Source organism: Nerophis ophidion, linkage group LG05, assembly GCF_033978795.1.
Source record: "Nerophis ophidion isolate RoL-2023_Sa linkage group LG05, RoL_Noph_v1.0, whole genome shotgun sequence".
NCBI classification, from domain to species: Eukaryota; Metazoa; Chordata; class Actinopteri; order Syngnathiformes; family Syngnathidae; genus Nerophis; species Nerophis ophidion.
The window spans coordinates 23,867,560-23,884,233 of record NC_084615.1 but is presented as its reverse complement, the minus strand read 5'-3'; the positions used below and the strand labels follow the sequence as shown (position 1 = coordinate 23,884,233).

Genomic DNA, 16,674 nt, shown 5'->3' with positions numbered 1-16,674 from the left:
TTTTGAATTTCTAATCCATCTTAACCAAATGGCTAAGCATTGGTGGTATAGTGGTTAGCATAGCTGCCTTTCAGGCAGGTGACCTGGGTTCAATTCCCAGGCAATGTATTTCTTGTGTTATTTTTGCAACGTTCAGTCAGTTGAAAGTCGTTTTTCATCTAACAATTGGCAAAAAACTCAAAGATAGCAGCCAATTTCCAATGTTTTATTTAAGATTTTGGAATTTCAAGGAAACATTTATTCATGGACTAAGTGTTGGTGGTATAGTGGTTGGCAAAGCTATTTTCCAAATAATTGACCTGCGTTCGATTCCTAGCCTATGCATGGCTTGGGCTTTGTTGGCAACGTCCAGTCCATTGAATGTTGTTATTTAAACATTGATCAGCAAAAACTCCAGAGATAGCGGCCAATTTCCAATGGTTTGTTTAGATTTTAGAATTTCAAGGTAAACATTATCCAAGGACTAAGCATCTGTGGTGTCATGGCTAACATAGCTGCCTTCCAAGAGGTAGACTAGGTTTTGATTCCCAACCAATGCATGGCTTGAGTTGATTTGGCAACGTCCAGTCAGTTGAAAGTTGTTATTGAACTATTAATCAGCAAAAAAATCAGAGATCGCAGCCAATTGCCAATGGTTTATGTAAAATTTTTGAATTTCTAATCAAGATGTACCCAATGACTAAGCATTGGTGGTATAGTGGTTAGCATAGCTGCCTTCCAAGCAGTTGACCTGGGTTCGATTCCCAGCCAATGCATAGCATTTGATGTTTTAATAATGTCCAGTCAGTTTAAAGTTGTTATTTAATTATTATTCAGCAAAAACTCCAGAGATAACAGCCAACTTCCAATGGTGTGTTTAAGATTTTAGAATTTCAAGGTAAACATTATCCAAGGACTAAGCATCTGTGGTGTCATGGCTAACATAGCTGCCTTCCAAGAGGTAGACTAGGTTTTGATTCCCAACCAATGCATGGCTTGAGTTAATTTGGCAACGTCCAGTCGGTTGAAAGTTGTTATTGAACTATTAATCTGCAAAAAAACCCCAGCAATATCAGCAAATTGCCAATGGTTTATTTAAAATTTTTGAATTTCTAATTAAAATTTACCCAACGTCTAAGCATTGGTGGTATAGTGGTTAGCATAGCTGCCTTCCAAGCAGTTGACCTGGGTTCGATTCCCAGCCAATGCATAGCTTTTGATGTTTTAATAATGTCCAGTCAGTTTAAAGTTGTTATTTAATTATTAATCAGCAAAAAAAACAGAGATTGCAGCCAATTGCCAATGGTTTATTTAAAATTTTTGAATTTCTAATCCATCTTTACCAAATGACTAAGCAATGGTGGTATAGTGGTTAGCATAGCTGCCTTTCAAGCAGGTGACCTGGGTTCAGTTCCCAGGCAATGTATTTCTTGTGTTATTTTTGCAACGTCCAGTCAGTTGAAAGTCGTTTTTAACTAACAATTGGCAAAAAACTCAGAGATAGCAGCCAATTTCCAATGGTTTATTTAACATTTTGGAATTTCAAGGAAACATTTATTCATGGACTAAGTGTTGGTGGTATAGTGGTTGGCATAGCTACTTTCCAAAAAATTGACCTGCGTTCGATTGCTAGCCTATGCATGGCTTGGTTTTTTTTGGCAACGTCCAGTCCATTGAATGTTGTTATTTAAACATTGATCAGAAAAAACCCCAGAGATAGCAGCCAATTTCCAATGGTTTGTCTAGATTTTAGAATTTCAAGGTAAACATTATCCAAGGACTAAGCATCTGTGGTGTCATGGCTAACATAGCTGCCTTCCAAGAGGTAGACTAGGTTTTGATTCCCAACCAATGCATGGCTTGAGTTGATTTGGCAACGTCCAGTCAGTTGAAAGTTGTTTTTGAACTATTAATCAGCAAAAAAAAAAACACCAATATCAGCCAATTGCCAATGGTGTATTTACAATTTTTGAATTTCTAATCAAAATTTACCCAATGACTAAGCATTGGTGGAATAGTGGTTAGCATAGCTGCCTTCCAAGCAGTTGACCTGGGTTCGATTCCCAGCCAATGCATAGCTTTTGATGTTTTAATAATGTCCAGTCAGTTTAAAGTTGTTATTTAATTATTATTCAGCAAAAACTCCAGAGATAGCAGCCAATTTCCAAGGGTTTGTTTAAAATTTTAGAATTTCAAGGTAAACATCCAAGGACTAAGCATCTGTGGTGTCATGGCGAGCATAGCTGCCTTCCAAGAGGTAGACTAGGTTTTGATTTTCAACCAATGCATGGCTTGAGTTGATTTGGCAACGTCCAGTCAGTTGAAAGTTGTTATTGAACTATTAATCTGCAAAAAAAACCCAGCAATATCAGCCAATTGCCAATGGTTTATTTAAAATTTTTGAATTTCTAATCAAAATTTAGTCAATGACTAGGCATTGGTGGTATAGTGGTTAGCATAGCTGCCTTCCAAGCAGTTGACCTGGGTTCGATTCCCAGCCAATGCATAGCTTTTGATGTTTTAATAATGTCCAGTCAGTTTAAAGTTGTTATTTAATTATTATTCAGCAAAAACTCCAGAGATAGCAGCCAATTTCCAAGGGTTTGTTTAAGATTTTAGAATTTCAAGGTAAACATCCAAGGACTAAGCATCTGTGGTGTCATGGTGAGCATAGCTGCCTTCCAAGAGGTAGACTAGGTTTTGATTTCCAACCAATGCATGGCTTGAGTTGATTTGGCAACATCCAGTCAGTTGAAAGTTGTTATTGAACTATTAATCTGCAAAAAAAAACCAGCAATATCAGCCAATTGCCAATGGTTTATTTAAAATTTTTGAATTTCTAATCCATCTTAACCAAATGGCTAAGCATTGGTGGTATAGTGGTTAGCATAGCTGCCTTTCAGGCAGGTGACCTGGGTTCAATTCCCAGGCAATGTATTTCTTGTGTTATTTTTGCAACGTTCAGTCAGTTGAAAGTCGTTTTTCATCTAACAATTGGCAAAAAACTCAGAGATAGCAGCCAATTTCCAATGTTTTATTTAAGATTTTGGAATTTCAAGGAAACATTTATTCATGGACTAAGTGTTGGTGGTATAGTGGTTGGCAAAGCTATTTTCCAAATAATTGACCTGCGTTCGATTCCTAGCCTATGCATGGCTTGGGCTTTGTTGGCAACGTCCAGTCCATTGAATGTTGTTATTTAAACATTGATCAGCAAAAACCCCAGAGATAGCAGCCAATTTCCAATGGTTTGTTTAGATTTTAGAATTTCAAGGTAAACATTATCCAAGGACTAAGCATCTGTGGTGTCATGGCTAACATAGCTGCCTTCCAAGAGGTAGACTAGGTTTTGATTCCCAACCAATGCATGGCTTGAGTTGATTTGGCAACGTCCAGTCAGTTGAAAGTTGTTATTGAACTATTAATCAGCAAAAAATTCAGAGATCGCAGCCAATTGCCAATGGTTTATGTAAAATTTTTGAATTTCTAATCAAGATGTACCCAATGACTAAGCATTGGTGGTATAGTGGTTAGCATAGCTGCCTTCCAAGCAGTTGACCTGGGTTCGATTCCCAGCCAATGCATAGCTTTTGATGTTTTAATAATGTCCAGTCAGTTTAAAGTTGTTATTTAATTATTATTCAGCAAAAACTCCAGAGATAACAGCCAACTTCCAATGGTGTGTTTAAGATTTTAAAATTTCAAGGTAAACATTATCCAAGGACTAAGCATCTGTGGTGTCATGGCTAACATAGCTGCCTTCCAAGAGGTAGACTAGGTTTTGATTCCCAACCAATGCATGGCTTGAGTTAATTTGGCAACGTCCAGTCGGTTGAAAGTTGTTATTGAACCATTAATCTGCAAAAAAAACCCAGCAATATCAGCCAATTGCCAATGGTTTATTTAAAATTTTTGAATTTCTAATCAAAATGTACCCAATGACTAAGCATTGGTGGTATAGTTGCCTTCCAAGCAGTTGACCTGGGTTCGATTCCCAGCCAATGCATAGCTTTTGATGTTTTAATAATGTCCAGTCAGTTTAAAGTTGTTATTTAATTATTAATCAGCAAAAAAAACAGAGATTGCAGCTAATTGCCAATGGTTTATTTAAAATGTTTGAATTTCTAATCCATCTTTACCAAATGACTAAGCAATGGTGGTATAGTGGTTAGCATAGCTGCCTTTCAAGCAGGTGACCTTGGTTCAGTTCCCAGGCAATGTATTTCTTGTGTTATTTTTGCAACGTCCAGTCAGTTGAAAGTCGTTTTTAACTAACAATTGGCAAAAAACTCAGAGATAGCAGCCAATTTCCAATGGTTTATTTAACATTTTGGAATTTCAAGGAAACATTTATTCATGGACTAAGTGTTGGTGGTATAGTGGTTGGCATAGCTACTTTCCAAAAAATTGACCTGCGTTCGATTGCTAGCCTATGCATGGCTTGGGGTTTTTTGGCAACGTCCAGTCCATTGAATGTTGTTATTTAAACATTGATCAGAAAAAACCCCAGAGATAGCAGCCAATTTCCAATGGTTTGTCTAGATTTTAGAATTTCAAGGTAAACATTATCCAAGGACTAAGCATCTGTGGTGTCATGGCTAACATAGCTGCCTTCCAAGAGGTAGACTAGGTTTTGATTCCCAACCAATGCATGGCTTGAGTTAATTTGGCAACGTCCAGTCAGTTGAAAGTTGTTATTGAACTATTAATCAGCAAAAAAACAGAGATCGCAGCCAATTGCCAATGGTTTATGTAAAATTTTTGAATTTCTAATCAAAATTTGCCCAATGACTACGCATTGGTAGTATAGTGGTTAGCATAGCTGCCTTCCAAGCAGTTGACCTGGGTTTGATTCCCAGCCAATGCATAGCTTTTGATGTTTTAATAATATTCCAGTCAGTTTAAAGTTGTTATTTAATTATTATTCAGCAAAAACTCCAGAGATAGCGGCCAACTTCCAATGGTGTGTTTAAGATTTTAGAATTTCAAGGTAAACATTATCCAAGGACTAAGCATCTGTGGTGTCATGGCTAACATAGCTGCCTTCCAAGAGGTAGACTAGGTTTTGATTCCCAACCAATGCATGGCTTGAGTTGATTTGGCAACGTCCAGTCAGTTGAAAGTTATTATTGAACTATAAATCAGCAAAAAAAAACCCAGCAATATCAGCCAATTGCCAATGGTGTATTTGAAATGTATGAGTTTCTGATCAAAATTTACCCAATGACTAAGCATTGGTGGTATAGTGGTTAGCATAGCTGCCTTCCAAGCAGTTGACCTGGGTTCGATTCCCAGCCAATGCATAGCTATTGATGTTTTAATAATGTCCAGTCAGTTTAAAGTTGTTATTTAATTATTATTCAGCAAAAACTCCAGAGATAGCAGCCAATTTCCAAGGGTTTGTTTAAAATTTTAGAATTTCAAGGTAAACATCCAAGGACTAAGCATCTGTGGTGTCATGGCGAGCATAGCTGCCTTCCAAGAGGTAGACTAGGTTTTGATTTTCAACCAATGCATGGCTTGAGTTGATTTGGCAACGTCCAGTCAGTTGAAAGTTGTTATTGAACTATTAATCTGCAAAAAAAACCCAGCAATATCAGCCAATTGCCAATGGTTTATTTAAAATTTTTGAATATCTAATCAAAATTTACCCAATGACTAAGCATTGGTGGTATAGTGGTTAGAATAGCTGCCTTCCAAGCAGTTGACCTGGGTTCCATTCCCAGCCAATGCATAGCTTTTGATGTTTTAATAATGTCCAGTCAGTTTAAAGTTGTTATTTAATTATTATTCAGCAATAAACTCCAGAGATAGCAGCCAATTTCCAAGGGTTTGTTTAAGATTTTAGAATTTCAAGGTAAACATCCAAGGACTAAGCATCTGTGGTGTCATGGTGAGCATAGCTGCCTTCCAAGAGGTAGACTAGGTTTTGATTCCCAACCAATGCATGGCTTGAGTTAATTTGGCAACGTCCAGTCGGTTGAAAGTTGTTATTGAACTATTAATCTGCAAAAAAACCCCAGCAATATCAGCCAATTGCCAATGGTTTATTTAAAATTTTTGAATTTCTAATCAAAATTTACCCAATGACTAAGCATTGGTGGTATAGTGGTTAGCATAGCTGCCTTCCAAGCAGTTGACCTGGGTTCGATTCCCAGCCAATGCACAGCTTTTGATGTTTTAATAATGTCCAGTCAGTTTAAAGTTGTTATTTAATTATTAATCAGCAAAAAAAACAGAGATTGCAGCTAATTGCCAATGGTTTATTTAAAATTTTTGAATTTCTAATCCATCTTTACCAAATGACTAAGCAATGGTGGTATAGTGGTTAGCATAGCTGCCTTTCAAGCAGGTGACCTGGGTTCAGTTCCCAGGCAATGTATTTCTTGTGTTATTTTTGCAACGTCCAGTCAGTTGAAAGTCGTTTTTAACTAACAATTGGCAAAAAACTCAGAGATAGCAGCCAATTTCCAATGGTTTATTTAACATTTTGGAATTTCAAGGAAACATTTATTCATGGACTAAGTGTTGGTGGTATAGTGGTTGGCATAGCTACTTTCCAAAAAAATTAACCTGCGTTCGATTGCTAGCCTATGCATGGCTTGGGGTTTTTTGGCAACGTCCAGTCCATTGAATGTTGTTATTTAAACATTGATCAGAAAAAACCCCAGGGATAGCAGCCAATTTCCAATGGTTTGTCTAGATTTTAGAATTTCAAGGTAAACATTATCCAAGGACTAAGCATCTGTGGTGTCATGGCTAACATAGCTGCCTTCCAAGAGGTAGACTAGGTTTTGATTCCCAACCAATGCATGGCTTGAGTTGATTTGGCAACGTCCAGTCAGTTGAAAGTTGTTATTGAACTATTAATCAGCAAAAAAAAAAACAGCAATATCAGCCAATTGCCAATGGTGTATTTAAAATTTTTGAATTTCTAATCAAAATTTACCCAATGACTAAGCATTGGTGGAATAGTGGTTAGCATAGCTGCCTTCCAAGCAGTTGACCTGGGTTCGATTCCCAGCCAATGCATAGCTTTTGATGTTTTAATAATGTCCAGTCAGTTTAAAGTTGTTATTTAATTATTATTCAGCAAAAACTCCAGAGATAGCAGCCAATTTCCAAGGGTTTGTTTAAGATTTTAGAATTTCAAGGTAAACATCCAAGGACTAAGCATCTGTGGTGTCATGGTGAGCATAGCTGCCTTCCAAGAGGTAGACTAGGTTTTGATTTCCAACCAATGCATGGCTTGAGTTGATTTGGCAACGTCCAGTCAGTTGAAAGTTGTTATTGAACTATTAATCTGCAAAAAAAAACCAGCAATATCAGCCAATTGCCAATGGTTTATTTAAAATTTTTGAATTTCTAATCCATCTTAACCAAATGGCTAAGCATTGGTGGTATAGTGGTTAGCATAGCTCCCTTTCAGGCAGGTGACCTGGGTTCAATTCCCAGGCAATGTATTTCTTGTGTTATTTTTGCAACGTTCAGTCAGTTGAAAGTCGTTTTTCATCTAACAATTGGCAAAAAACTCAGAGATAGCAGCCAATTTCCAATGTTTTATTTAAGATTTTGGAATTTCAGGGAAACATTTATTCATGGACTAAGTGTTGGTGGTATAGTGGTTGGCAAAGCTATTTTCCAAATAATTGACCTGCGTTCGATTCCTAGCCTATGCATGGCTTGGGCTTTGTTGGCAACGTCCAGTCCATTGAATGTTGTTATTTAAACATTGATCAGCAAAAACCCCAGAGATAGCAGCCAATTTCCAATGGTTTGTTTAGATTTTAGAATTTCAAGGTAAACATTATCCAAGGACTAAGCATCTGTGGTGTCATGGCTAACATAGCTGCCTTCCAAGAGGTAGACTAGGTTTTGATTCCCAACCAATGCATGGCTTGAGTTGATTTGGCAACGTCCAGTCAGTTGAAAGTTGTTATTGAACTATTAATCAGCAAAAAAGTCAGAGATCGCAGCCAATTGCCAATGGTTTATGTAAAATTTTTGAATTTCTAATCAAGATGTACCCAATGACTAAGCATTGGTGGTATAGTGGTTAGCATAGCTGCCTTCCAAGCAGTTGACCTGGGTTCGATTCCCAGCCAATGCATAGCTTTTGATGTTTTAATAATGTCCAGTCAGTTTAAAGTTGTTATTTAATTATTATTCAGCAAAAACTCCAGAGATAACAGCCAACTTCCAATGGTGTGTTTAAGATTTTAGAATTTCAAGGTAAACATTATCCAAGGACTAAGCATCTGTGGTGTCATGGCTAACATAGCTGCCTTCCAAGAGGTAGACTAGGTTTTGATTCCCAACCAATGCATGGCTTGAGTTAATTTGGCAACGTCCAGTCGGTTGAAAGTTGTTATTGAACTATTAATCTGCAAAAAAAACCCAGCAATATCAGCCAATTGCCAATGGTTTATTTAAAATTTTTGAATTTCTAATCAAAATTTACCCAATGACTAAGCATTGGTGGTATAGTGGTTAGCATAGCTGCCTTCCAAGCAGTTGACCTGGGTTCGATTCCCAGCCAATGCATAGCTTTTGATGTTTTAATAATGTCCAGTCAGTTTAAAGTTGTTATTTAATTATTAATCAGCAAAAAAAACAGAGATTGCAGCTAATTGCCAATGGTTTATTTAAAATTTTTGAATTTCTAATCCATCTTTACCAAATGACTAAGCAATGGTGGTATAGTGGTTAGCATAGCTGCCTTTCAAGCAGGTGACCTGGGTTCAGTTCCCAGGCAATGTATTTCTTGTGTTATTTTTGCAACGTCCAGTCAGTTGAAAGTCGTTTTTAACTAACAATTGGCAAAAAACTCAGAGATAGCAGCCAATTTCCAATGGTTTATTTAACATTTTGGAATTTCAAGGAAACATTTATTCATGGACTAAGTGTTGGTGGTATAGTGGTTGGCATAGCTACTTTCCAAAAAATTGACCTGCGTTCGATTGCTAGCCTATGCATGGCTTGGGGTTTTTTGGCAACGTCCAGTCCATTGAATGTTGTTATTTAAACATTGATCAGAAAAAACCCCAGAGATAGCAGCCAATTTCCAATGGTTTGTCTAGATTTTAGAATTTCAAGGTAAACATTATCCAAGGACTAAGCATCTGTGGTGTCATGGCTAACATAGCTGCCTTCCAAGAAGTAGACTAGGTTTTGATTCCCAACCAATGCATGGCTTGAGTTAATTTGGCAACGTCCAGTCAGTTGAAAGTTGTTATTGAACTATTAATCAGCAAAAAAACAGAGATCGCAGCCAATTGCCAATGGTTTATGTAAAATTTTTGAATTTCTAATCAAAATTTGCCCAATGACTACGCATTGGTAGTATAGTGGTTAGCATAGCTGCCTTCCAAGCAGTTGACCTGGGTTTGATTCCCAGCCAATGCATAGCTTTTGATGTTTTAATAATATTCCAGTCAGTTTAAAGTTGTTATTTAATTATTATTCAGCAAAAACTCCAGAGATAGCAGCCAACTTCCAATGGTGTGTTTAAGATTTTAAAATTTCAAGGTAAACATTATCCAAGGACTAAGCATCTGTGGTGTCATGGCTAACATAGCTGCCTTCCAAGAGGTAGACTAGGTTTTGATTCCCAACCAATGCATGGCTTGAGTTGATTTGGCAACGTCCAGTCAGTTGAAAGTTATTATTGAACTATAAATCAGCAAAAAAAAAAACAGCAATATCAGCCAATTGCCAATGGTGTATTTGAAATGTATGAGTTTCTGATCAAAATTTACCCAATGACTAAGCATTGGTGGTATAGTGGTTAGCATAGGTGCCTTCCAAGCAGTTGACCTGGGTTCGTTTCCTAGCCAATGCATAGCTATTGATGTTTTAATAATGTCCAGTCAGTTTAAAGTTGTTATTTAATTATTATTCAGCAAAAACTCCAGAGATAGCAGCCAATTTCCAAGGGTTTGTTTAAAATTTTAGAATTTCAAGGTAAACATCCAAGGACTAAGCTTCTGTGGTGTCATGGCGAGCATAGCTGCCTTCCAAGAGGTAGACTAGGTTTTGATTTTCAACCAATGCATGGCTTGAGTTGATTTGGCAACGTCCAGTCAGTTGAAAGTTGTTATTGAACTATTAATCTGCAAAAAAAAACCAGCAATATCAGCCAATTGCCAATGGTTTATTTAAAATTTTTGAATTTCTAATCAAAATTTACCCAATGACTAAGCATTGGTGGTATAGTGGTTAGAATAGCTGCCTTCCAAGCAGTTGACCTGGGTTCGATTCCCAGCCAATGCATAGCTTTTGATGTTTTAATAATGTCCAGTCAGTTTAAAGTTGTTATTTAATTATTATTCAGCAAAAACTCCAGAGATAGCAGCCAATTTCCAAGGGTTTGTTTAAGATTTTAGAATTTCAAGGTAAACATCCAAGGACTAAGCATCTGTGGTGTCATGGTGAGCATAGCTGCCTTCCAAGAGGTAGACTAGGTTTTGATTTCCAACCAATGCATGGCTTGAGTTGATTTGGCAACGTCCAGTCAGTTGAAAGTTGTTATTGAACTATTAATCTGCAAAAAAAACCCAGCAATATCAGCCAATTGCCAATGGTTTATTTAAAATTTTTGAATTTCTAATCCATCTTTACCAAATGGCTAAGCATTGGTGGTATAGTGGTTAGCATAGCTGCCTTTCAGGCAGGTGACCTCGGTTCAATTCCCAGGCAATGTATTTCTTGTGTTATTTTTGCAACGTTCAGTCAGTTGAAAGTCGTTTTTCATCTAACAATTGGCGAAAAACTCAGAGATAGCAGCCAATTTCCAATGTTTTATTTAAGATTTTGGAATTTCAAGGAAACATTTATTCATGGACTAAGTGTTGGTGGTATAGTGGTTGGCAAAGCTATTTTCCAAATAATTGACCTGCGTTCGATTCCTAGCCTATGCATGGCTTGGGCTTTGTTGGCAACGTCCAGTCCATTGAATGTTGTTATTTAAACATTGATCAGCAAAAACCCCAGAGATAGCAGCCAATTTCCAATGGTTTGTCTAGATTTTAGAATTTCAAGGTAAACATTATCCAAGGACTAAGCATCTGTGGTGTCATGGCTAACATAGCTGCCTTCCAAGAGGTAGACTAGGTTTTGATTCCCAACCAATGCATGGCTTGAGTTGATTTGGCAACGTCCAGTCAGTTGAAAGTTGTTATTGAACTATTAATCAGCAAAAAAATCAGAGATCGCAGCCAATTGCCAATGGTTTATGTAAAATTTTTGAATTTCTAATCAAGATGTACCCAATGACTAAGCATTGGTGGTATAGTGGTTAGCATAGCTGCCTTCCAAGCAGTTGACCTGGGTTCGATTCCCAGCCAATGCATAGCTTTTGATGTTTTAATAATGTCCAGTCAGTTTAAAGTTGTTATTTAATTATTATTCAGCAAAAACTCCAGAGATAGCAGCCAATTTCCAATGGTTTGTCTAGATTTTAGAATTTCAAGGTAAACATTATCCAAGGACTAAGCATCTGTGGTGTCATGGCTAACATAGCTGCCTTCCAAGAGGTAGACTAGGTTTTGATTCCCAACCAATGCATGGCTTGAGTTAATTTGGCAACGTCCAGTCAGTTGAAAATTGTTATTGAACTATTAATCAGCAAAAAAAACAGAGATTGCAGCTAATTGCCAATGGTTTATTTAAAATTTTTGAATTTCTAATACATCTTTATCAAATGACTAAGCAATGGTGGTATAGTGGTTAGCATAGCTGCCTTTCAAGCAGGTGACCTGGGTTCAGTTCCCAGCCAATGTATTTCTTGTGTTATTTTTTCAACGTCCAGTCAGTTGAAAGTCGTTTTTAACTAACAATTGGCAAAAAACTCAGAGATAGCAGCCAATTTCCAATGGTTTTTTTAACATTTTGGAATTTCAAGGAAACATTTATTCATGGACTAAGTGTTGGTTCGATTGCTAGCCTATGCATGGCTTGGGGTTTTTTGGCAACTTCCAGTCCATTGAATGTTGTTATTTAAACATTGATCAGCAAAAACCCCAGAGATAGCAGCCAATTTCCAATGGTTTGTCTAGATTTTAGAATTTCAAGGTAAACATTATCCAAGGACTAAGCATCTGTGGTGTCATGGCTAACATAGCTGCCTTCCAAGAGGTAGACTAGGTTTTGATTCCCAACCAATGCATGGCTTGAGTTAATTTGGCAACGTCCAGTCAGTTGAAAGTTGTTATTGAACTATTAATCAGCAAAAAAACAGAGATCGCAGCCAATTGCCAATGGTTTATGTAAAATTTTTGAATTTCTAATCAAAATTTGCCCAATGACTACGCATTGGTGGTATAGTGGTTAGCATAGCTGCCTTCCAAGCAGTTGACCTGGGTTTGATTCCCAGCCAATGCATAGCTTTTGATGTTTTAATAATATTCCAGTCAGTTTAAAGTTGTTATTTAATTATTATTCAGCAAAAACTCCAGAGATAGCAGCCAACTTCCAATGGTGTGTTTAAGATTTTAGAATTTCAAGGTAAACATCCAAGGACTAAGCATCTGTGCTGTCATGGCGAGCATAGCTGCCTTCCAAGAGGTAGACTAGGTTTTGATTTCCAACCAATGCATGGCTTGAGTTGATTTGGCAATGTCCAGTCAGTTGAAAGTTGTTATTGAACTATTAATCTGCAAAAAAAACCCAGCAAAATCAGCCAATTGCCAATGGTTTATTTAAAATTTTTGAATTTCTAATAAAAATTTACCCAATGACTAAGCATTGGTGGTATAGTGGTTAGCATAGCTGCCTTCCAAGCAGTTGACCTGGGTTCGATTCCCAGCCAATGCATAGCTTTTGATGTTTTAATAATGTCCAGTCAGTTTAAAGTTGTTATTTAATTATTATTCAGCAAAAACTCCAGAGATAGCAGCCAATTTCCAAGGGTTTGTTTAAGATTTTAGAATTTCAAGGTAAACATCCAAGGACTAAGCATCTGTGGTGTCATGGTGAGCATAGCTGCCTTCCAAGAGGTGGACTAGGTTTTGATTTCCAACCAATGCATGGCTTGAGTTGATTTGGCAACGTCCAGTCAGTTGAAAGTTGTTATTGAACTATTAATCAGCAAAAAAAAAACAGCAATATCAGCCAATTGCCAATGGTGTATTTGAAATGTATGAGTTTCTAATCAAAATTCACCCAATGACTAAGCATTGGTGGCATAGTGGTTAGCATAGCTGCCTTCCAAGCAGTTGACCTGGGTTCGATTCCCAGCCAATGCATAGCTTTTGATGTTTTAATAATGTCCAGTCAGTTTAAAGTTGTTATTTAATTATTATTCAGCAAAAACTCCAGAGATAGCAGCCAATTTCCAAGGGTTTGTTTAAAATTTTAGAATTTCAAGGTAAACATCCAAGGACTAAGCATCTGTGGTGTCATGGCGAGCATAGCTGCCTTCCAAGAGGTAGACTAGGTTTTGATTTCCAACCAATGCATGGCTTGAGTTGATTTGGCAACGTCCAGTCAGTTGAAAGTTGTTATTGAACTATTAATCTGCAAAAAAAACCCAGCAATAGCAGCCAATTGCCAATGGTTTATTTAACATTTTTGAATTTCTAATCCATCTTAACCAAATGGCTAAGCATTGGTGGAATAGTGGTTAGCATAGCTCCCTTTCAGGCAGGTGACCTGGGTTCAATTCCCAGGCAATGTATTTCTTGTGTTATTTTTGCAACGTTCAGTCAGTTGAAAGTCGTTTTTCATCTAACAATTGGCAAAAAACTCAGAGATAGCAGCCAATTTCCAATGTTTTATTTAAGATTTTGGAATTTCAAGGAAACATTTATTCATGGACTAAGTGTTGGTGGTATAGTGGTTGGCAAAGCTATTTTCCAAATAATTGACCTGCGTTCGATTCCTAGCCTATGCATGGCTTGGGCTTTGTTGGCAACGTCCAGTCCATTGAATGTTGTTATTTAAACATTGATCAGCAAAAACCCCAGAGATAGCAGCCAATTTCCAATGGTTTGTTTAGATTTTAGAATTTCAAGGTAAACATTATCCAAGGACTAAGCATCTGTGGTGTCATGGCTAACATAGCTGCCTTCCAAGAGGTAGACTAGGTTTTGATTCCCAACCAATGCATGGCTTGAGTTGATTTGGCAACGTCCAGTCAGTTGAAAGTTGTTATTGAACTATTAATCAGCAAAAAAATCAGAGATCGCAGCCAATTGCCAATGGTTTATGTAAAATTTTTGAATTTCTAATCAAGATGTACCCAATGACTAAGCATTGGTGGTATAGCGGTTAGCATAGCTGCCTTCCAAGCAGTTGACCTGGGTTCGATTCCCAGCCAATGCATAGCTTTTGATGTTTTAATAATGTCCAGTCAGTTTAAAGTTGTTATTTAATTATTATTCAGCAAAAACTCCAGAGATAACAGCCAACTTCCAATGGTGTGTTTAAGATTTTAAAATTTCAAGGTAAACATTATCCAAGGACTAAGCATCTGTGGTGTCATGGCTAACATAGCTGCCTTCCAAGAGGTAGACTAGGTTTTGATTCCCAACCAATGCATGGCTTGAGTTAATTTGGCAACGTCCAGTCGGTTGAAAGTTGTTATTGAACCATTAATCTGCAAAAAAAACCCAGCAATATCAGCCAATTGCCAATGGTTTATTTAAAATTTTTGAATTTCTAATCAAAATGTACCCAATGACTAAGCATTGGTGGTATAGTGGTTAGCATAGCTGCCTTCCAAGCAGTTGACCTGGGTTCGATTCCCAGCCAATGCATAGCTTTTGATGTTTTAATAATGTCCAGTCAGTTTAAAGTTGTTATTTAATTATTAATCAGCAAAAAAAACAGAGATTGCAGCTAATTGCCAATGGTTTATTTAAAATTTTTGAATTTCTAATCCATCTTTACCAAATGACTAAGCAATGGTGGTATAGTGGTTAGCATAGCTGCCTTTCAAGCAGGTGACCTTGGTTCAGTTCCCAGGCAATGTATTTCTTGTGTTATTTTTGCAACGTCCAGTCAGTTGAAAGTCGTTTTTAACTAACAATTGGCAAAAAACTCAGAGATAGCAGCCAATTTCCAATGGTTTATTTAACATTTTGGAATTTCAAGGAAACATTTATTCATGGACTAAGTGTTGGTGGTATAGTGGTTGGCATAGCTACTTTCCAAAAAATTGACCTGCGTTCGATTGCTAGCCTATGCATGGCTTGGGGTTTTTTGGCAACGTCCAGTCCATTGAATGTTGTTATTTAAACATTGATCAGAAAAAACCCCAGAGATAGCAGCCAATTTCCAATGGTTTGTCTAGATTTTAGAATTTCAAGGTAAACATTATCCAAGGACTAAGCATCTGTGGTGTCATGGCTAACATAGCTGCCTTCCAAGAGGTAGACTAGGTTTTGATTCCCAACCAATGCATGGCTTGAGTTAATTTGGCAACGTCCAGTCAGTTGAAAGTTGTTATTGAACTATTAATCAGCAAAAAAACAGAGATCGCAGCCAATTGCCAATGGTTTATGTAAAATTTTTGAATTTCTAATCAAAATTTGCCCAATGACTACGCATTGGTAGTATAGTGGTTAGCATAGCTGCCTTCCAAGCAGTTGACCTGGGTTTGATTCCCAGCCAATGCATAGCTTTTGATGTTTTAATAATATTCCAGTCAGTTTAAAGTTGTTATTTAATTATTATTCAGCAAAAACTCCAGAGATAGCGGCCAACTTCCAATGGTGTGTTTAAGATTTTAGAATTTCAAGGTAAACATTATCCAAGGACTAAGCATCTGTGGTGTCATGGCTAACATAGCTGCCTTCCAAGAGGTAGACTAGGTTTTGATTCCCAACCAATGCATGGCTTGAGTTGATTTGGCAACGTCCAGTCAGTTGAAAGTTATTATTGAACTATAAATCAGCAAAAAAAAACCCAGCAATATCAGCCAATTGCCAATGGTGTATTTGAAATGTATGAGTTTCTGATCAAAATTTACCCAATGACTAAGCATTGGTGGTATAGTGGTTAGCATAGCTGCCTTCCAAGCAGTTGACCTGGGTTCGATTCCCAGCCAATGCATAGCTATTGATGTTTTAATAATGTCCAGTCAGTTTAAAGTTGTTATTTAATTATTATTCAGCAAAAACTCCAGAGATAGCAGCCAATTTCCAAGGGTTTGTTTAAAATTTTAGAATTTCAAGGTAAACATCCAAGGACTAAGCATCTGTGGTGTCATGGCGAGCATAGCTGCCTTCCAAGAGGTAGACTAGGTTTTGATTTTCAACCAATGCATGGCTTGAGTTGATTTGGCAACGTCCAGTCAGTTGAAAGTTGTTATTGAACTATTAATCTGCAAAAAAAACCCAGCAATATCAGCCAATTGCCAATGGTTTATTTAAAATTTTTGAATATCTAATCAAAATTTACCCAATGACTAAGCATTGGTGGTATAGTGGTTAGAATAGCTGCCTTCCAAGCAGTTGACCTGGGTTCGATTCCCAGCCAATGCATAGCTTTTGATGTTTTAATAATGTCCAGTCAGTTTAAAGTTGTTATTTAATTATTATTCAGCAAAAACTCCAGAGATAGCAGCCAATTTCCAAGGGTTTGTTTAAGATTTTAGAATTTCAAGGTAAACATCCAAGGACTAAGCATCTGTGGTGTCATGGTGAGCATAGCTGCCTTCCAAGAGGTAGACTAGGTTTTGATTCCCAACCAATG

At 37.2% G+C, this 16,674-nt stretch overlaps 23 non-coding genes across 23 annotated transcripts; all 23 read left to right on the top strand.

Annotated features, from left to right (window-relative positions):
• The first annotated feature begins 683 nt into the window (after nucleotides 1-683).
• trnag-ucc (transfer RNA glycine (anticodon UCC)) lies at nucleotides 684-755 on the top strand. Its single transcript has one exon. It is a non-coding gene; the product is annotated as a tRNA-Gly (tRNA).
• A 362-nt stretch (nucleotides 756-1,117) lies between these two features.
• On the top strand, nucleotides 1,118-1,189 carry trnag-ucc (transfer RNA glycine (anticodon UCC)). The gene has a single exon. It is a non-coding gene; the product is annotated as a tRNA-Gly (tRNA).
• A 793-nt stretch (nucleotides 1,190-1,982) lies between these two features.
• Nucleotides 1,983-2,054, top strand: trnag-ucc (transfer RNA glycine (anticodon UCC)). The gene has a single exon. It is a non-coding gene; the product is annotated as a tRNA-Gly (tRNA).
• Nucleotides 2,055-2,413: 359 nt separating this feature from the next.
• Nucleotides 2,414-2,485, top strand: trnag-ucc (transfer RNA glycine (anticodon UCC)). The gene has a single exon. It is a non-coding gene; the product is annotated as a tRNA-Gly (tRNA).
• A 1,006-nt stretch (nucleotides 2,486-3,491) lies between these two features.
• Nucleotides 3,492-3,563, top strand: trnag-ucc (transfer RNA glycine (anticodon UCC)). The gene has a single exon. It is a non-coding gene; the product is annotated as a tRNA-Gly (tRNA).
• A 1,211-nt stretch (nucleotides 3,564-4,774) lies between these two features.
• On the top strand, nucleotides 4,775-4,846 carry trnag-ucc (transfer RNA glycine (anticodon UCC)). Its single transcript has one exon. It is a non-coding gene; the product is annotated as a tRNA-Gly (tRNA).
• Nucleotides 4,847-5,210: 364 nt separating this feature from the next.
• Nucleotides 5,211-5,282, top strand: trnag-ucc (transfer RNA glycine (anticodon UCC)). Its single transcript has one exon. It is a non-coding gene; the product is annotated as a tRNA-Gly (tRNA).
• A 359-nt stretch (nucleotides 5,283-5,641) lies between these two features.
• trnag-ucc (transfer RNA glycine (anticodon UCC)) lies at nucleotides 5,642-5,713 on the top strand. The gene has a single exon. It is a non-coding gene; the product is annotated as a tRNA-Gly (tRNA).
• A 360-nt stretch (nucleotides 5,714-6,073) lies between these two features.
• trnag-ucc (transfer RNA glycine (anticodon UCC)) lies at nucleotides 6,074-6,145 on the top strand. The gene has a single exon. It is a non-coding gene; the product is annotated as a tRNA-Gly (tRNA).
• A 794-nt stretch (nucleotides 6,146-6,939) lies between these two features.
• On the top strand, nucleotides 6,940-7,011 carry trnag-ucc (transfer RNA glycine (anticodon UCC)). The gene has a single exon. It is a non-coding gene; the product is annotated as a tRNA-Gly (tRNA).
• Nucleotides 7,012-8,017: 1,006 nt separating this feature from the next.
• On the top strand, nucleotides 8,018-8,089 carry trnag-ucc (transfer RNA glycine (anticodon UCC)). Its single transcript has one exon. It is a non-coding gene; the product is annotated as a tRNA-Gly (tRNA).
• A 362-nt stretch (nucleotides 8,090-8,451) lies between these two features.
• On the top strand, nucleotides 8,452-8,523 carry trnag-ucc (transfer RNA glycine (anticodon UCC)). The gene has a single exon. It is a non-coding gene; the product is annotated as a tRNA-Gly (tRNA).
• A 789-nt stretch (nucleotides 8,524-9,312) lies between these two features.
• trnag-ucc (transfer RNA glycine (anticodon UCC)) lies at nucleotides 9,313-9,384 on the top strand. Its single transcript has one exon. It is a non-coding gene; the product is annotated as a tRNA-Gly (tRNA).
• Nucleotides 9,385-10,179: 795 nt separating this feature from the next.
• trnag-ucc (transfer RNA glycine (anticodon UCC)) lies at nucleotides 10,180-10,251 on the top strand. Its single transcript has one exon. It is a non-coding gene; the product is annotated as a tRNA-Gly (tRNA).
• A 1,006-nt stretch (nucleotides 10,252-11,257) lies between these two features.
• On the top strand, nucleotides 11,258-11,329 carry trnag-ucc (transfer RNA glycine (anticodon UCC)). Its single transcript has one exon. It is a non-coding gene; the product is annotated as a tRNA-Gly (tRNA).
• A 959-nt stretch (nucleotides 11,330-12,288) lies between these two features.
• On the top strand, nucleotides 12,289-12,360 carry trnag-ucc (transfer RNA glycine (anticodon UCC)). The gene has a single exon. It is a non-coding gene; the product is annotated as a tRNA-Gly (tRNA).
• A 360-nt stretch (nucleotides 12,361-12,720) lies between these two features.
• On the top strand, nucleotides 12,721-12,792 carry trnag-ucc (transfer RNA glycine (anticodon UCC)). The gene has a single exon. It is a non-coding gene; the product is annotated as a tRNA-Gly (tRNA).
• A 359-nt stretch (nucleotides 12,793-13,151) lies between these two features.
• On the top strand, nucleotides 13,152-13,223 carry trnag-ucc (transfer RNA glycine (anticodon UCC)). The gene has a single exon. It is a non-coding gene; the product is annotated as a tRNA-Gly (tRNA).
• Nucleotides 13,224-14,229: 1,006 nt separating this feature from the next.
• Nucleotides 14,230-14,301, top strand: trnag-ucc (transfer RNA glycine (anticodon UCC)). Its single transcript has one exon. It is a non-coding gene; the product is annotated as a tRNA-Gly (tRNA).
• A 362-nt stretch (nucleotides 14,302-14,663) lies between these two features.
• trnag-ucc (transfer RNA glycine (anticodon UCC)) lies at nucleotides 14,664-14,735 on the top strand. The gene has a single exon. It is a non-coding gene; the product is annotated as a tRNA-Gly (tRNA).
• A 789-nt stretch (nucleotides 14,736-15,524) lies between these two features.
• Nucleotides 15,525-15,596, top strand: trnag-ucc (transfer RNA glycine (anticodon UCC)). Its single transcript has one exon. It is a non-coding gene; the product is annotated as a tRNA-Gly (tRNA).
• A 364-nt stretch (nucleotides 15,597-15,960) lies between these two features.
• trnag-ucc (transfer RNA glycine (anticodon UCC)) lies at nucleotides 15,961-16,032 on the top strand. Its single transcript has one exon. It is a non-coding gene; the product is annotated as a tRNA-Gly (tRNA).
• Nucleotides 16,033-16,391: 359 nt separating this feature from the next.
• On the top strand, nucleotides 16,392-16,463 carry trnag-ucc (transfer RNA glycine (anticodon UCC)). Its single transcript has one exon. It is a non-coding gene; the product is annotated as a tRNA-Gly (tRNA).
• Nucleotides 16,464-16,674: the final 211 nt, after the last annotated feature.